The sequence below is a fragment of the Pinus tabuliformis genome, chromosome 5_1 (genome assembly GCF_031772625.1).
Source record: "Pinus tabuliformis cultivar Carrire ecotype Pingquan chromosome 5_1, CPIR1, whole genome shotgun sequence".
Classification (NCBI taxonomy): Eukaryota; Viridiplantae; Streptophyta; class Pinopsida; order Pinales; family Pinaceae; genus Pinus; species Pinus tabuliformis.
This window is the reverse complement of record NC_142305.1, coordinates 647,313,818-647,333,085: the sequence shown is the minus strand read 5'-3', so window position 1 is coordinate 647,333,085 and position 19,268 is coordinate 647,313,818.

The following is a 19,268-nucleotide window of genomic DNA, read 5'->3' as shown; positions in this document are numbered from 1 at the left end:
CCTTTTTATTTGCAATTAGGAACTTGCATAGTAGCATTGACTGATTGTTGCTAGACCCGTTCTGGGCTAGTAGGGATCGCCTCTATCCATAGAGGGGATTTACCTCTCCAACAGGGTGTTACAACTATTGGAGGAGAAACAATTATATGCCAAAAGATCCAAATGTTTCTTTGGAGTCCAGGAGGTGGAATATTTGGGTCATATTGTATCTCATGAAGGAGTTAAGGTAGACCCTACCAAAATTAAAGCCATTAAGGAATGGAAAATCCCCACATCCATAAAGCATTTGCGCGGATTTCTTGGGTTGACAGGGTATTATCGCAAGTTTGTTAAGAATTATGGGAGAATAGCAGCACCTCTAACGACATTATTGAAGAAAGATGCATTTTCATGGACTCCGGAAGCAACAAAGGCCTTTGAACATCTTAAAGAGGCAATGTGCCAAGCACCGGTCTTAGCTACACCGGACTTCACAAAAACCTTTATTGTGGAATGTGATGCTTCAGGAAATGGAATTGGTGCTGTTCTAATGCAAGATGAAAGACCCATTTCTTTTGAAAGTCATCCAATCAAGGGAAAGTTTCTAAGCAAAGCTATTTATGAGAAGGAAATGTTGGCAATACTCCATGCACTTAAGAAATGGCGACCCTACCTAATGGGAAGACACTTCAAGGTAAAAACGGATCATGATAGCCTTAAATACTTTTTAGAACAAAGATTATCCTCTGAAGAGCAACAAAAGTGGGTCACAAAGATGTTGGGTTATGACTTTGAAATAATCTACAAAAAAGGGAAGCAAAATGTGGTGGCAGATGCACTCTCAAGGAAGGATGAGGATGTGGAAGCATTGTTGTGCGCTATTTCTATCATCCAACCAGATTGGATAAATGAAGCAAGGGAGGAATGGAAGAATGACGAAGAAGTGTGGGCACTTATTCGAAAGCTACAACAAGATTCCAGTACGTCTGATACATTTAGCTGGAAAAATGATTCGTTATGGTACAAAGATCGCTTATACCTCTGTAAGAATTCCCAGCTAAAACAAAAGATTCTTATGGAATTGCACACTTCTCCCTTAGGAGGGCACTCAGGATTTTTAAAAACTTACCACAGGGTTAAGAAGGAATTTTTTTGGGATGGCCTTAAATTAGATATTCAAAAGTTTGTGGCAGAATGTTTGGTTTGCCAACAAAATAAAGTTGAAACAATTAAGACACCGGGTCTATTACAACCTTTATCCATTCCAAGCCAACGTTGGGAGGAGGTATCAAAGGATTTTATCACAGGTTTACCCAAGTCTGAGGGAAAGAGTGTCATCATGGTGGTAGTTGACAGACTTACCAAGTATGCACACTTTTGTGCATTATCACATCCAATTAAAGCCAGTACAGTTTCTACTGCATTTATGGAAACAATTCAAAAGCTACATGGAAACCCAAAGATTATTGTAAGTGACAGAGATCCCATTTTCACTGGAAATTTTTGGACAAATTATTTTCTTGTCTTGGTACTCAGTTAGCTCATAGCTCATCTTATCATCCTCAATCTGATGGACAAACTGAGATAGTAAACAAATGTTTGGAAGGATATCTTCGTTGCTTTGTATCTGATAAACAGACACAATGGGTCAAATGCTTGCCTCTGGCTGAATGGTGGTATAACACTTCCTTTCATACAGCAACAAAAATGACCCCATTTATGGCACTTTATGGGTATCAACCACCATCCATCACATCATATTTAAGAGAAAATTCTAAGGTTCAGGCAGTGGAACATCACATCGAACATCAACAACAAGTCCTCCAACTCTTAAAGGATAACCTCGTGTTGGCACATAATAGAATGAAACAACAGGCAGATCAACATCGCAGTGAAAGAAGTTTTGATGTAGGTCATTGGGTATTCCTACGGCTACAACCATATAAGCAAATGTCCCTCAAGCAAGCTAAGAAGGATAATAAGTTATCACCAAAGTATTATGGTCCGTACAAGGTGTTGCAAAAGATTGGTACTATGGCATACAAATTGGAGCTTCCTGCAGCTTCTCGATTGCACCCAGTTTTCCATGTTTCATGCTTAAAGAAGGTTATAGGCGACAAGCTACCAATTCAAACAATATTGCCAGAACTTGACGAGGAAGGAAAAATTATATTGGAACCAGAAGCAGTTATAGAAACAAGAATTCGACAGCTACGAAATCGATCAATTTCAGAGTACCTTATCAAGTGGAAGAACTTATCCGCTGAAGATTCCACATGGGAGGATGAGAATTTTATGCAGAAGTATCCAGAACTACTCAAGCGTTGAGGACAACACTTTTTTGAAGGAGAGGGGCATGTTGGGTCCCTATAATACTAGTGATTACCCCATTACTATTGTAGTTATACCCTTTATTTATATTGTTGTGCCCCCATTGCCCCCATATTGTTATTAATGTGCCCATAGAATCCCTCTATTGTTATTTTTGTGGCTTTATATTATTATTGTTAGGTCGACTGGATTATATTGTGACTCCTTAGACTCCTATATATAGAAAGGAGGTTTTGTCATTTGTATCATCCAAGAATTGTTCATTTATGTAATGTAAAGGAGGTTGCCCCCTCGAAGAGGCTGAATTCTAAGGCGTTGATCTATCTTTTCTATCTTTTCTTGAGCTGGTTTCATAACATCTTTCTATACATGAATGAAAAATGTACATGTACCATATTTTATAATACAATTTTAAGTTATCATTGTTTTAGACATCTATATCGAATTATAATTGATTCATTCAAATGAGAAACATAGACCACATTTTGTAATTTGCAATTTTAATAGATTCATTTTAAATAATTTAAGACAAAATAACTTTTAAAAGAAACCTAAGAATCATCTACTAACATTATAAGAATGATTGAATGAAAAATGTACCAATTAGATGCAAATATGTAAAACATTTAAAAGCATCAAGCCATACATGCATCATGCAAATTGTGGGCCATGTTTTATAATGCAATTTTATCTAACTTATGTAAATGTGCATTTAAATAACTTTATATTAAAAGTTAACTATCAACCAACATCCATAGTAGCCTTTCTATGCATGAATGCAAAATGTACATGTACCATATTTTATAATGCAATTTTAAGTTATCATTGTTTTAGACATCTACATCAAATTATACTAGATTCATTCAAATGCAAAATGCAGACCACATTTTGTAATTTATAATTTTAATAGATTCATTTTAAATAAGTCAAGACAAAACAACTTTAAACGAAACCTAAGAATCATCTACTAACATTATAGGAATGATAGAGTGCAAATTGTACCTACTAAATGAAAATTTACTTTCATTGCACTACATATTCATGAACTTAAATATGTAAATCCAAGTTTTAATCATCAAACCATACATCAATTGTACCATGTACATAAACTCCAAAATTAGCATGTATTAAATGCAAAGTTACTTTCATTGCACTACATATTCATGAATTTAAATATGTAAAACCAAGTTTTAAGCATCAAACCATACAACAATCGTACCATTCAAAATGAACATACACTCCAAAATTAGCATGTATTAAATGCAGATTTACTTTCAATGCACTACATATTCATGAACTTAAATATGTCAAACCAAGTTTTAAGCATCAAACCATACATCAATTGTACCATGCAAAATATACATAAACTCCAAAATTAGCATGTATTAAATCATAATAAAGAGTTCAACATTTAAAATATGTCCAAAATTTTAAAATATATAATAAAAATTTGTCAAATAATAAGTTGCATCAATTCATAATAAACAATTTTACTTTAAATATCTCCAAAATTTATATCATGATAAAAGTAAATATAACATTAAAAAATTGTCAAATAAAAAGTTTCATCAATTTAGACAATATCGCTCTAATATATGATCTATCAACCTCCTGGTGTTCTCCTTTGAATCATGGGTGCCCCGCGCAAAATGTGTAATTGCATATATACATAAGATTATGTACTTTAAAATTAAATTTTAATGTTTTGAAATTAAATGAGAATGTAAAATCATCAAAACAAAATTATAAAAAAATCAAATTCTATGCAATACCTCATGGTGTTCGCCCTCCATTGTGCCCTTTTGGTGTTCATCTTGCATTTCTCCCTCCTAGATCTCCTGTACAATACATGTAAATGTATATATTAGAAATGTTAAATTGCATGTATGAAAATGCATAAACTCACAATATTAAAAAAATCATTACACGACTTTTTCAAATTATTTAGATGATCCTATCCCCATTGTCGACTCCATCGCTAAAGTCCCCAGACAATGGAAATCTCTACAAACCTAAAATTCCAAAATTTTAAAATTATAAGATAAATCTACAAATCATTTTTTAATGAAACTTGCACTTCAATTTATAACAAAACATAAGTGAAATATTCAATACTTGTGGCACATCTCCTAATAGGGAGGAAGAGGGTGGTGTTATGTCCAAAAGATCGGTCGGAATCAGAATATGTTAACATTTAATTATATATACATTTAATTATTTCTTTTAAAAATATGTCAGGTCACAATATACCGATATAATAAAAGTAGAATAATAACTGTATCAACATGAACTCTTAAAAAAAACTAACATCTCTCAAAATATCTTCATTGGAACCTGAACCTAGAACGGTGACATTATCAAAAAATTCATTCAACGAATGAGCTAACTGCAAATGGTGAACAGATGATACATGTTTGTTAGATTATATCTAAAAAATTAGCAAAATGTATGTGAATCAACATTAACACATAAATTACTAACTACACTAAAATATCAACCCTGAACATTGACGCATACTGATCTCACACCTCTTCTTCATGAACAATTAGGTCTTGCCAACCATTACCACAAGCCTTTGCATATGCTTTAAGTTCTTCAATATTCATATTATCTATCTCCTCATTTGTTTTATATACAAAACTTGCACATGCATTAGCTCGTGCTCTTTGCCGATTTAGACCAATATCAATTCCGGTCAATGCACTTTGTATGTTATCTATAATGGCATCCCTTCCTTCTCGATTAATTTGAGAAGTGGCATTCATCTCTGACCACAAAGTTACCAGATGAGGAGGTTGGCATACCAAAGGTGGCTTAGGGCGAGGAAATTCAACATCACGTAATGCACCCTTATGATTATATAACTGACCTTTCCCAGTACGGTAATATTTAGATGGAAGGTCATTGTAAGAAGGTTTCATACCCAAAAAAAATTCTGCATAAAATAATTTTGCAAAATAAACTGCAACTTCATTATTCCATGGCAACTTTCCATATGCTGCAAGGAACCTATCATACAGATGGCAAGCTATATCAGGGTGCTTGAAATATTTCACCTTCAACATTTTTCCTTTTGACCCTTCTTTGAAATTAAACATAGATTTTGCATCTTCTTTTGTAACCCTTTCATTAACCTCGGCCCATTTATTGAGGCCCATCACTGCTTCCTTTCTATGCCTCATCATATTTATAAATGAATCCGTGGTTGGCCCAAGCTTCTTGTAAACTTCAAGAAATGAGCTTAGAGAGTGTGTAACTATTTCTAAGCTTTCTCTACTCTCTGCAGGGAGCTCCAAACTCCCAAGATCTTTCCTCAATTTAGAATAATGAGTTTTGCACTTTTGTAATGTGCATTGTAAGAGGTTTGTCTCCCAAGGAAGCTCATTCAAAATATTAGATGGATAAAAAGTAGTTGGTGTCTAGCCTTCTTCTTGAACCGTCCGGCTTCGCTTACATCTACTTGGACCAACATTTTCACCCTCTGGATCAATATATATATAATTTCATAAATATAAAAACATATGAACAAATGTATTCATACATGTATGCAATATAGACATGTATAATTTACCAAAATGATGTTGACCACCCGGAGAATGTTGACCACCCTGAGATTGATGACCACTTGAAGAATGTTGACCACCCTAAGGTTGATGACCACTTGGAGAATGTTGACCACCTTGAGGTTGATGACCACACGTAGAATGTTGACGACCGTCACGCGACAACATTGTGAGTGAATCATCTAAAAAATAGAAAATCAATTTTCAATATTTATATGTACATACGTATGATTCTACTTATTTATCATTTAAGTAAATGCACGCGCACACACACACACATACACACATATATACCACGAAGTGAACGATGGACCTCCCTTGGTTCATTTGATATTCTTTTTGATCCACGACCTCGACCTCCTGCTCTAGTAGATGCATGAGACTCTATTGATGTTTACCTCGAAGAATCATGTGGAAAATTCACATCCATGATATGGATATCTATAGATATATAAACATGCATTATATTTAAAAATTTACCTTGTGGATTTACAATTGTTTTTAAAAATTCTATTTGAAAAGATCATGAATTCCAAAATTGTTGTAACTCTTCAAGTTACAACATGCATTTAAAAATATTGAAATTTCTATTTAAAAATATTAAAAATTCAGAAAAAAATTGAGATAACCCTTGAAGTTACCTCATGCATTTAATTGATTTAACCTTTGAAATTACATCATGCATTTTAAGATCTTAAAATTGATATTAAAAACATTCAAAGATTAAAACACAAGTGTTGATGCATGCACATTTTGTAAATTAAATATAAAATTTTCTAAAACATTTCAATTTCATCAAGTTGTGCTTACATAGTGGGGGCACACTTGGTATAGAAGTGAAAAAAACACATGGGTATTAAAAATGACACATTGATAACTAAAAAACACACACATATCAAAGATATCTTACAATGTCCATCAATAAATATTGATGGAGAACTTCTTCACAGTAATTCATCTTTCACACACAAATTTTGAATTGGCATTGCCCCAGGCAATATATCACTAGACATCCTATTAACATTTGCAAAATGTCTTATGCTAAATGATTGAAATTGACTTACAATATTTTTTGCTTCTCCATGCAGTTGTTTTAACCTCTCATTTTTAACTTGGTACATGTCTTTCATCTAGTTGCACACAAGTTTAGAATTGGTAAAGACTACAATTCCATTGGATCCATACTCCCTAGATTTTCCTAAGCCTTATATCAATGCAATATAATATGCTTCATTGTTTGTTGTTCTTCCTGGTACATTCATTTTCCTTTGGAGGAATTTTTTTCATCACAATATTGCATAGCACATAAGTAATCATTGCTTGCCCTCGATTGGGATAACAAGAAACGTCTATGCATAATGTCCAATTTTCAAACATGTTTAATGGGTTTCTGATCCCTGTAAAAAAACAAATTCAATAAAATGAATTTAATATATTTATATAGGTATTGTTAGGTTGTGCAAAAGATTATTGTTTAGACAAATCTGTTGGAAGGCTAGGTAGCAAGAAAGGTTGTTTCTACTTGGTTAGATGGTTGGAGAATTGCAAGAAGAAGACAACTAGAGATCTCTAATTCAACTCAACTACAAATCTCTAATTCATTCAACTTAGCTTCAATTAAACTGGAGGTTCAAAGTATTTACTAATTTATTTTTGTTTTCATTCCACAGATACAAATATCTCTAATTCAACTTAGCTTCAAATCATCCAAATTTGAAAGTATTTCTTAATTAATTTATTTTCTCATTCTTGGAAAGTTAACACTTATTCATGTCTTGTTATAAAATTTGTTTTTTAAAGCTATAATACATGTTTATTTATATGCAATAAATGGGTCTATTTATATGTTTCTTTAAAAACTATAGTTAAATAAGAAAAAAAAATGAAAAATGTTTATTCTAGTAAATTTAATATGTATGCATTTCCTTCTTAAAATTAAAACATTAACATTAAAATTAAAACAACAAAAATACATGACAAAGCAATGTCAACACTCTAATTAGCTTCAATCTCATGCACCCAACAAAATAGAAATGAAAAAGATGTATGTATCTCAAAAAGAAACTACTACTTGAAGAGAGCAAGTACAAGAACCTTGAATTGAGGGTATTCTACCTCATCTTAAGGAGCTAATAGACCCATGTTCTAAGAAAATAGGGAAGCAAAGTGAATTACACATAATGAAAAATTTAACATAAATGAACATATAACTAGCAACCCAATAACAATAAAATTAAAAAACAAAAAATAGATGAGAAAGCAATGTCAACAATCTAATTAACTACCCAATAACATTAAAATTAAAACACCAAAAATAGATTACAAAGAAATTCCAACACTCTAATTAACTACCCAATAACATTAAAATTAAAACACCAAAAATTGATGACAAAGCAATGCCAACACTCTAATTAACAACCCAATAACATTAAAATTAAAACACCAAAAATAGATGACAAAGCAATTCCAACACTCTAATTAGCTTCAACCTCATGCACCAAACAAAATATAAATGAAAAATATGTATCTCAAAAAGAACCTACTATATGAAAAGAGTAAGTACAAGAACCTTCAATTAAGTGTAATATGCCTCATCTTAGCAAGATGATAAGACCCATGTTCCAAGAAAATATGGAAGGAAAGTGAAATACACATAATGAAAAATAAAACATAAATGAACATATAACAACAAAAGAAAGGAAACTATGTTACCAAGAATCATCAAGGTTGTTCTAGAAGATAAATCAAGATAGAACAAGTCAACCCAATTAACATTAAAATTAAAACATCATAAATGGATGACAAAACAATGTCAACCCTCTAATTAGCAACCCAATAACATTAAAATTAAATCACCAAAAATAGATGACAAAGCAATGCCCACACTCTAATTAGCTTCAACCTCATGCACCCAACAAAATAGAAATGAAAAAGACGTATCACAAAAGGAAACTATTACAAGAAAAGAGCAAGTACAAGAACCTTCAATTAAGCATATTTTGCCTCATCTTAGCAAGATGATAAGACCCATGTTCCAAGCAAATAGGGAATCAAAGTGAAATACACATGATGAAAAAGAAAACATAAATGAACATATAACAAAAAAAGCAATGAAAGTATGTTATCAAGAATCATCAAAGTTGTTCTACAAGATAAATCAAGGTAAAACAAGTCAACCCATTAACATTAAAATTAAAACACCATAAGTGGATAATAAAGCAATGCCAACACTCTAATTAGAAACCCAATAACATTAAAATTAAAACACAAAAAATATATGACAAAGCAATGCCGAGACTCTAATTAGCTTCAATCTCATGCACCCAACAAAATAGAAATGAAAAAGATGTATCTAAAAAAAAACTACCACTTGAAAAGAGAAAGTACAAGAACCTTCAATTGAGAAAACATAAATGAACATATAACAACAGAAACAAGAAAAGTATGAACTTACCAAGAAGCATCAAGGTTGTTCTACGAGATAAATCAAGGTAGAAGAAATCAAACCCATAACTTTAAAATTAAAACACCAAAAATAGATGACAAAACAATGCCAGCACTCTAATTAGCTTCAATATCATGCACCCAACAAAATAGAAATGATAAAAATGTTCTCAAAAAGAAGCTACTACTTGAAAAGAGAAAGTACAAGAACCTTCAATTAAGTGTATTTTGCCTCATCTTAGGAAGATGATAAGATCCATGTTCCAAGAAAATATGGAAGCAAAGTGAAATACACATAATGAAAAAGAAAACATAAATGGATATATAACAACAAAAGCAAGGAAAGTATGTTACCAGGCATCATCAAGGTTGCTCTACAAGATAAATCAAGGTAGAACAACTCAACCCAATTAACATTAAAATTAAAACACCAAAAAAGGATGACAAATAAATTCCAACACTCTAATTAGAAACCTAATAACATTAAAATTAAATCACAAAAAATAGATGACAAAGCAATGCCAACACTCTAATTAGCTTCAATCTCATGCATCCAACAAAATAGAAATGAAAAATATGTATCTCAAAAGTCATGATAAGTGAAGATGTTATAATCATAAGGCCCAACCTAACAATGAATGATGTTCCTATGATGCTGGAAAAAGGATGGGTGCATATGGTTCGCAGAGGAGAAGAATTTGAGATTGATTGCGTTCGCAGTGCTTTTCTGGCAAACACTGGGAGGTTCGTTTGATATTGTTATTTTTTTCCGTGGTATATATGGGAGGAATAGGGGATGTCCATTATCATTAAAAAAAGGGAAAAAATACAAGATTCCATTACCATTAGAAAATTGGTATAAAAGAAAAGAAAAATAGGAGTTATGAGTAGAGCCAATGATGGCTGTCATAGTAGAAACCTCTACTACTTGGCTTCATTTCCTACTAGATACAAGGAGCTTATTATGTACTAAAATAATTTACTGGCGACAGTGAATTACTTGGTCAAGATGAGGAGCTTCTAGTTATGAGGGTGGATGATCAGGTTGAGAAATATTCCACGCTGAAAAAAAAAATACAAAAAACAAAAAACATCACACAAATATCATAAAAAATATTTCACTAAAGTAAAAAATTCATAAAAAAGAAAAAATTTTAGTCACCGCGTTGGTTTCAGTGCTTGGTAGAAGACCACACAACAACGCTCGACAATAGACCACACAACACTGCTTGACAACATACCACACAACACAATAATACTCAGCAACAAACCACACAACACAACACAATAGAAAAATCAACAGAGCGAAAAACTTTGCAACAATGTATGGCTCGACAAATATATAAACATTTTTTCGGACAAATAAATAATTTGTCCGGAAAAACTAATTCAGTTGAAAAATATTTTCGGCCGAGTTATTTATTCGGTCAAACTATTTTTTTGCTAACCTTTTCAACTCTAGGGAAAATTCCATTTAATGATCGACACTAGTCTAAACGACCAAAATTTTGGCCGAACGTTTGTATAATAGTTCAACAAAAAAAAAAAAATAGTTTGGCCAAAAAAATGGGGTTGGGAAATTTTCAGAGGTGTTTCTCACAAAAGTGTAACCGAAATTCACATTTTCACCCTTAGCGCCCTTGGTTCTTTGATTCTTTGCGACTGTGGTGCCAACCCAATATCAGAGCCCCCTTATCAGAACTTTTTCGAGTATCAAGTGTTACAAATTTTTGGCATCCTCGACCTCCGATACGCTGACCTTAAATATGACATCATCACTCCACGTGGCACCTCATGAGTGGGGACACGTGTCACCCAGATTTTTCGCCTTAGGCCCCCTAAAAACACCAAAACTACCTGCCACGTGTCCTTCTATACCACCACGACATGCTGATGTCAGATGCCATTGTAGCTTATTGGGACCAATCATATGCCACCATGCATCCTACTAGAGGAGAGAGAAAAGGGCCTGCCCACATTTGGTTTTGCGATGAAATCCTTTGTTAATCCTTTATCGGTGTTGCTAACAATTTTTAACACTAATGGTACTTCACCCATATCGCAACTTTTAAAAGGTTCTCATGTTCAGAAGTTCTGATTCTCTGATCGTCGATATGCCTGACTGCGATGTTGCGATGTGCCGATGTATCTGGACCTCCGACATGCAATGTATTGATATGCCTGATGCTCTGATGTTGCAATCGCCGATATTCTGGACCTCCAATATGCGATTGCTGATATTCTTTCCTTCCTAAGGCTTTAATCCTTGAAAATTCAGCATACCATATATTTTGATCCAGGAGTCCATTTTTGGACTTCCACATGTCGTCTGATGTAGGCGTTGAGTCCTTATATGGCTTGGAAGATGGCTGCAACATTCTCTGCTATTTTTCATTCTTTTGACATCATTTTGCACCATTCGAACAATTTTGCAGTAAATGATAACATTGGCTCCAATAGGGGACAGTGCCTTGTTAGAAAGGTGTTTCAGAGAACCTGTATACTAGAAGCCTTCACCATTGGGCATGGAGTAAAAAACATAATGAACTTGTAAAACCATAAAACCAATGTGGAAACTTATTTTTTGGGAGTCAATTCCTCGTAATACTGAAATGTAGAACTACAAACTCTAAAAACTAGAAATTAACCTCATGGTGGGCCTCCTCTTTTTGTTTATCTTCCCATGACTGGGATTGGTGTATTCCTACATTTCTCAATGTCCCATCGAAGTCATACAAATCATAATAAGGAGAATCATCAAATTCGAAATAATAAGATCTCTTAGGGTCTATTTGTAGCTTAATAATGTCTCCTCCTTCCCTTTCTTGATCATTGGGTGATGCTTCTTGATACAAGTATATGTTTTATTGGAGTTGAGCCCCACAAACATCTTTAGCAGGATCATTAACCTCAGAAATATTTTTAACATTAAAATGTGCACAACAATCTTCAAAAAAACCACATGGTGGATACAATATTTTGCAAAAAGATTAAATGCTATGTGAAAGCTATTTAAGGAAGATATGCTAGCATGAGGTATCGTTCTGTGCCAAACTCTAGAATATTCATCTAAAAAGTACATAAACAATTTCATTTTCACATATTGAAAAAAATACCCAGTTTTTCCATGCATTCATGAAAATCCTTGATGTGTTGGTCCGACCTTCTATCTGTGTTTCCACTAAATCTAGGAAAATAGGTATACCATTCATGAAATGAAGGGACATGATGGGGATAACCAGCAACATAAGAAAAATCTAGTGGGGAAAATTTGTTGGCCAAGAATACAAGAATGGTGATTTTGAAAACCCCTTTAGGTGAGTGATCTGAAGTTCAGATGTAGGGGAAGTTTTCTGTTGTTTAGCATCAGAGTGAGTATGAGGCCTCTTGAAAGCTAGGACAATGAAATAAGGATATAGACAATGGACTCGCCAGGGTGTTTACAATAATATTAAAACAATGGAGTCTCCAAGGTGAGAGATCTTCAACCCACACTTCCCTTGCTCACCTGACAGAGGGAATGTAAAAATTGTCATACCCAAGGAAAAATATTCTGATTCATTCCCCGATAACGACGCCAGAAAGATGTTGTAGCTTTTTTTAATCTCCTGTCACATAATTTCTTTCAAAAGATATAGAAGCCTCCTAGAGACAGCCTCTGGGTTGATAGGAGACCATTGCCTAAGGCACCCGAGAGGAGTGATTTTGAAGATTATGTAAAGGTTTTATGTTACACTCCATATGTCACGTAATTGGTTCAATAACCCTTTGCCAAGGTAAACTCAAGAAAATAGATAGATCGAAATAAACAATGGTAGATATGGATAATATCAAAGAGAAATGCATTGGTTCTGGCGATCGTGGTCCTTGCCTCATGAATACATTTGTCACCAATTTTCATAAGTAAATATGTGCTTACATATAGGTATGGTAGGCTATCAAATAACAAAGTAAATATGTGATTACACACGTACTACAAGCTATCAAATAACACAAGTAAATATGTGTTTACACATGTACTTCTCACTACTTAGCAGCATACATACAAACATGAGAGGGTGAAACTCATAGCTTCATAACATAATTTCAAAAGAGGAAATACATACATGAAATGATATGCAAAGGGGAAAACATATTGTGCATTGCTCCAATTGGAATCAACCAAGCTGCTTCATTAATCTTTTGAAGATGGAGTCCAAATCACCAGTACATTACATTTAACAATTGTATATGCCCGAGCACCTTATGAACAAGAAAATTAAACCAAAGTGGAACCACTCTCTCTACAAATAGAGCTCAAAACTTGCAAAAGAAGAATTTGGGCCTCTAGAATGAAAAAATTGGGAACCTATCTTAAGTGTTTCTTCCCTCTATTTATAAGGAGAAGGGGAGCTTTGAACAACAGTTACAAAATATCTCAGCTGAGCTCCAACTGTCTAATCAACTAATTATCTTGGCATGTGAAGCTTATGTTGCCCAAAATTATTACAATCGGGTTTGATTTCGTTCTTGAAAATGCAAAAATTATAGAATAATAGACATAAAGAAAATTGAATGATGGTTGAGGAAAATATCTGCCTGCCATTTCTATGATGGCCTTCGATCAGGCCACATACTTTCCATGATGTTCCTCTTTACTTGTTCGATCGGTTCACCTATCGCTTTCATCTTAACTGCTTGAATTCCCCACTCTCTAGAGCTAAGAGCAATCGATCGTCGATTGCTTGTCATATATCAGAAATAGAGATCGAACTGGAAGTCTTTCATTGCCTGACTCTGTGGAGCTCCATGCTGAGAACTTAATTCTTAGGTGACCTGTATAGTGCTTCCTAAGTCCCATACCTCCATTTACTCACTAAAGACATTTGTCGGAGCACATGTATGACTTGTATCACCTCAAGGCAAACCCAACACTCTTTCCTGCGGATCGTGGTCCTTGCTTCCTTAACTGAGTGATCTTTGACAAGCACCATTTCTCCTTAGACCAACTCCTTTGTTCCCACATTCAATCTTGTAGTTGCCAACCCATATGCCTTTAAATCTCTGTACCATGCTTATTGAATAAATTCCATATCACAATTTTCACAATGGTGCAGTATTCTAATCTTTCGATTGTCGACCTCCGATGTGAGAAGCTCCTTCCAATTAACCCTTCCCACGTTTCTCAACACAGGACCGAGGGGCGTGACCTGTCACTTAGCCTTGAGTTGCTAGAGCATTTTTGTTCCTTCTGGGGGGCTATTTTTCCTTTATTAAGTGCTTAGCACCCTTGGTTCTTTGATTCTTTGCGACTGTGGTGCCAACCCAATATCGGAGCCATTTTATCGGAACTTTTTCAAGTATCGAGTGTTATAAAGTGCCGACATTCTCATCCTCCAATACACCGACCTCTAATATGATGTCATTGCTCCACATGGCACCTCATGAGTGGTGACACATGTCATCCAGATTTGTACCCTTAGGCCCCCTCAAAATGACAAAAATGCCTGCCACGTGTCCTTCTGTATCGCCACATCACATTGACATCAGATGCCACTGTAGCTTATCGGGACCAATCATATTCCACCATGTGTCCTGCTAGAGGAGAGAGAAAAAGGACTGCCCACCTTTGGTTTTACGATGAAATCCTTTGTTAATCCTTTATCAGTGTTCCCGACAATTTTTAACACTGTCAATGCTTGACCCATATCACAACTTTTAAAAAGGTTCTCATGTTCAGAATTTCTGATTCTCCGATCGCCTATATGCCTGACTGCGATGTTGCGATGCGCTGATATCTTTAGACCTTCGATATGTGATCTTCAATATCTTTGGACCTCCAATATGCGATGAAATGATATTCCTAATGCTCCATTGTTACGATCACCGATATTCTTTCCTTCCTGAGGCTTTAATCATTGAAACTTCAACAGACCATATCTTTTGATCCAAGAGTCCATTTTTGGACTTCCACATGACGTTGGAAATCTTGTTCGGAGAACTTTCTATGAGAGAGGGTTTGATGTAGGCATAGAGTCCTTCTATGGTTTCGAATATGACTGCAAGATTCTCCGCTATTTTGCATTATTTTGACATCGTTTGGCACCATTCAAACAATTTTGCAGTAAGTGATAACATGTTCAACAACATAAGACATCTAGGGGCAACTTAGCTTCTCTAGTTCTAGATGAGCCCTCAGCGGAACAACAATACCACTCAGTAGAGGGGAACCTTTCACCAAAGGTAGATGAAATAGCATCAACTATGATTGTGTCGACAAGTAGAAGTCATAAGTGCTCCCATGAGTTAGATCGCTCAGATAGTGAGAAAGGGTTAATGAATAGGACACAACTGGTGGATATTGAGCTCTCTCAATGAGATGGGATTGAATCCAAATTTTAGTTGTTCCAAATAACTCTATAGGTTGGATTGATGTAAGAAAGAGAGAAGAAAAAAGAGAAACCTATGAATCATTCTGGTATTTTCAATACTAGAAATACAAACATGTATGATCCAGATGTAAGAATTTTTTTTGGGAAATAATAGAATTTAATTTAAAAAAAACAACACTAATCAAGAAAATTAGTTATTACTATGTATTAATTGATTTATAAAATTTAAGTATTAATTAATTTATTATAATTAATTTAGATAAATATTAATATAATATTAATATTATAAATTATTTAATTTATTAATTATAATAATTAACTAATTAATTAATAATATTGCAGACTCAAAAAATAAGTTTTTTTCCAAGGATTTGATGGCATATGGTAGATCAGATATTAAACGGATCTAGGTTGGCAGTTAACGCATAACTAATGTCACTATTGTACATTTTCGCCCCTTTTCAAGTACATTTTTTGTCAATTTTGTCCAAAACTGAGCAAAGATAAGTGTCCAGGGGGATTACACATCGGATATATATATATATATATATATATATATATATATATATATATATAAGGTCACAACCAAGTCAAACACCAAATTGGTGTATAATATCTTAAATATTGATCTAATAAACATTTAGAGGGATCAAATCATTAGAGGTGTAATTTGTTTTTTCAAGTATAACATCCTAAAAAAGATTTTCACATCAAAAATTTTGATAAACTTATATTGATGGAAAATTTTTGGAATATTTCAGATTCTATCAATGAGTAAGCATAAAAAAAATTGTCCTCTCCTCATAGTCAGATTCTAATACATTCCTTGGATCTTCAATGGAAATAAAATAACCCAAAATTCCAATTCTCGAGGCACTTGCTAAACCTATAAACCTATTGTAAAATAGAAGGGAATTAACATTAACGAAAAAAAATGAAATTGAGGTTGTAGAGAAAAATGCAATACTTCACAATGAAGATGGTCAGTTCCACTATTGAAACATTCAATATCTTTATCATTACTTTCTCTTGGGCCATGGCTGTGGGTTGGTTACAGACCTTTCTTAATGCTGAGAAAAGTTCACAGGATAGACATAAATCTGCACACACTCAAAACCATTGTGTTTATCTCTATTTATAATAATTTCCATTTGTGATAATCCACATGCATTTGTGGGCATCAAAAAGCTGTGCATAATAACAATATTTTGTATGCCGATTTGCGGGGCAATGCTTTCGATTGGTATGAAAACTTTACATTTAAATGTGGATTCGAGAAATTGATAAGTTAAATTTGTTTAAAGAATTTAGTGAGGTTTATTTTCAGTTAAGTTCTAATGTAACTTAGTTGTAGATTTTAAAGTTATAAAAATTTAACTAAAGAAACAATCTTAAATGTTAAATAAATTTGAGTGGAGATTTCACAAAGATTAAGTGATTTTGTTGGCCGATGTTGTACAACAAAATTCTCACTTGGGAGAACCTATTGCATAGGGATTTTTTGGGTCCATGAAGATGTATTCTATGCCAAAATGGATTGGAAGACATAGGACATTTGTTTCTTCAAACTTGGAAAATATAATTCCTACTTGTCTTGGTTTCTAAGTAAAGCAGCTTGTTCCTATTCTTTAGGAGTTGTTTAGATGATTCCTAGTTTAGTGTTTGGTTGAGAGATTTGCTCAACTAAGTGATTGTGTGGTTAATATAGAATTTACATCTTTAACCTATGATAGATGTATTTATATGTGTGATTAGTCTAATGTAAATATAGTTTGTGGTGTGTACATTGGTTCTCCTATTTGGTGTCAGAGCTCGTATGGGTCTAGGCTTTGGTTCCTCATGGGCTGAGGGAAATAGAGGGTGTTGTTTGTGAGTAATTTTTCCATCATCCTTGCCAACGGGATTTGTGGAGTCGACTAGTGGATGGAAAGAGGAGGCGTGAAGATAGATATTTTGAGATGCCTGGAATCGGCTTGAAAAAAAGGAAAAAAATTATGTCAGAGATACCATCAATAATAGATACATATTGGTGTGTGCTTTTCTTCACATGCTTTGATTATCTGTTGGAGAGACCTAGAATCAAATCCCACTTCCATTTAACATTTTCAATATAACCTATAGTGTAATTTATGTGGAGAAAATAACAGAAGCAAGGTGCAACTATGAAAGGGAACCAGAAAAAATAGCGAAGGATTTTGCGGAAGCAGCTGGTCCATATGTTGGCATCTTTGATGATATTAATGAGACAACTAGCATTCATTGTAACAAGATTTATAGGAATGCAATACTTTGTGTTTTCCTGATTGTAGTTGCCCTCAACGAGAATGTGATATTTAGGAAGCCAAACGATGGAAAAAGGGAAGAATAGCCCATGGTTAAGTATGTGATTTCAAGGGGATTATGTTTCAGAGAATAGCATGGGAGTTTCAATTTAGACTTATCTCTGGATGATCATGGAGCTCTCGTGGAAAATAATGAAGTTTCATTGCCAGACCTTTTGTTTATGGGATGTAGATAAATGGGTTTGACAGGGTGTGCACGTCATGATTTCTCTCACATTCACATCAATAGAATGTTCAACATTGATCCCCAACATACCTTGATCAGACTTTGGTCACCCACGATGTTAAACCACTTCATTTTATGTGTTGGATGTGTTGACTTTAAGCCGAAGAGTTATTGTTGAAAATGCAACAAGAAAATCCTAATTTAATTTTGTCCTTGAATTAAATTAGGAATTAAGTTGTAATTCCAATTCTCGTAGTAACTTGTAATAGTTAACTAAGTTAATTTGACTTAGTTGGCTCAGTTAATTCGATTTGGGAGTCTAAATAGAGTCATGTAGAGTGTCCCCTACTTTTTAGGAGCCTTGGTTGAGTTTATTTTGAGTTGTAATTATGTAATTTAGTTTAAGTGAGTAAAATTCAGTTAAACTAGTTCCAACTTATGTATGAATTAGTGGGTGATCCAATAGTGGGGTGTAACCTGTGGTAGTTGGGTGCAAACATGACTAATCAACCAGTAAACTAAATATTCACTCATAATTAACACATGCATGTTAGATCATAGAAAGACCCAGTGGAGATTGGAGTTCAGGGACAATGTACTATCAGTTGTATAATCATTCGAATTGTACATGTGGTGCATGAAATTAGAGGAAGGAATATGAGGATTGCACAATTCATATTTGTGGAATTTCCCATTTAAATATGGGCTAATTCCCAAGGAAAATGCGCAAGAAAATAAGAGCTTAGCAGACAACAGAATTGGCTAATTATTGGCTTGAGCTTGTTTGTGAAGTAGTGATATAGATAGAGATAATGCAGAGGTTGCTCGGGCTTGGGAAAATCATTGAAATCTTATCATAATTTCTAATTAATGCAATATACATATAGTAGGGGTTTTTAGCTATGGCTTTCCCCAAAAGGTTATTGTGTTATGTGTGATTGAATTCTTTTTCTTTTATGCTTCATGATTTTTAGAGTAGATTCAATTCAATTGTTTTAGCATATTATAATATGTAGTTTGAATCTACAATGAATTTCTACATGGTATCCGATCTGAAATCAATATAGACAAG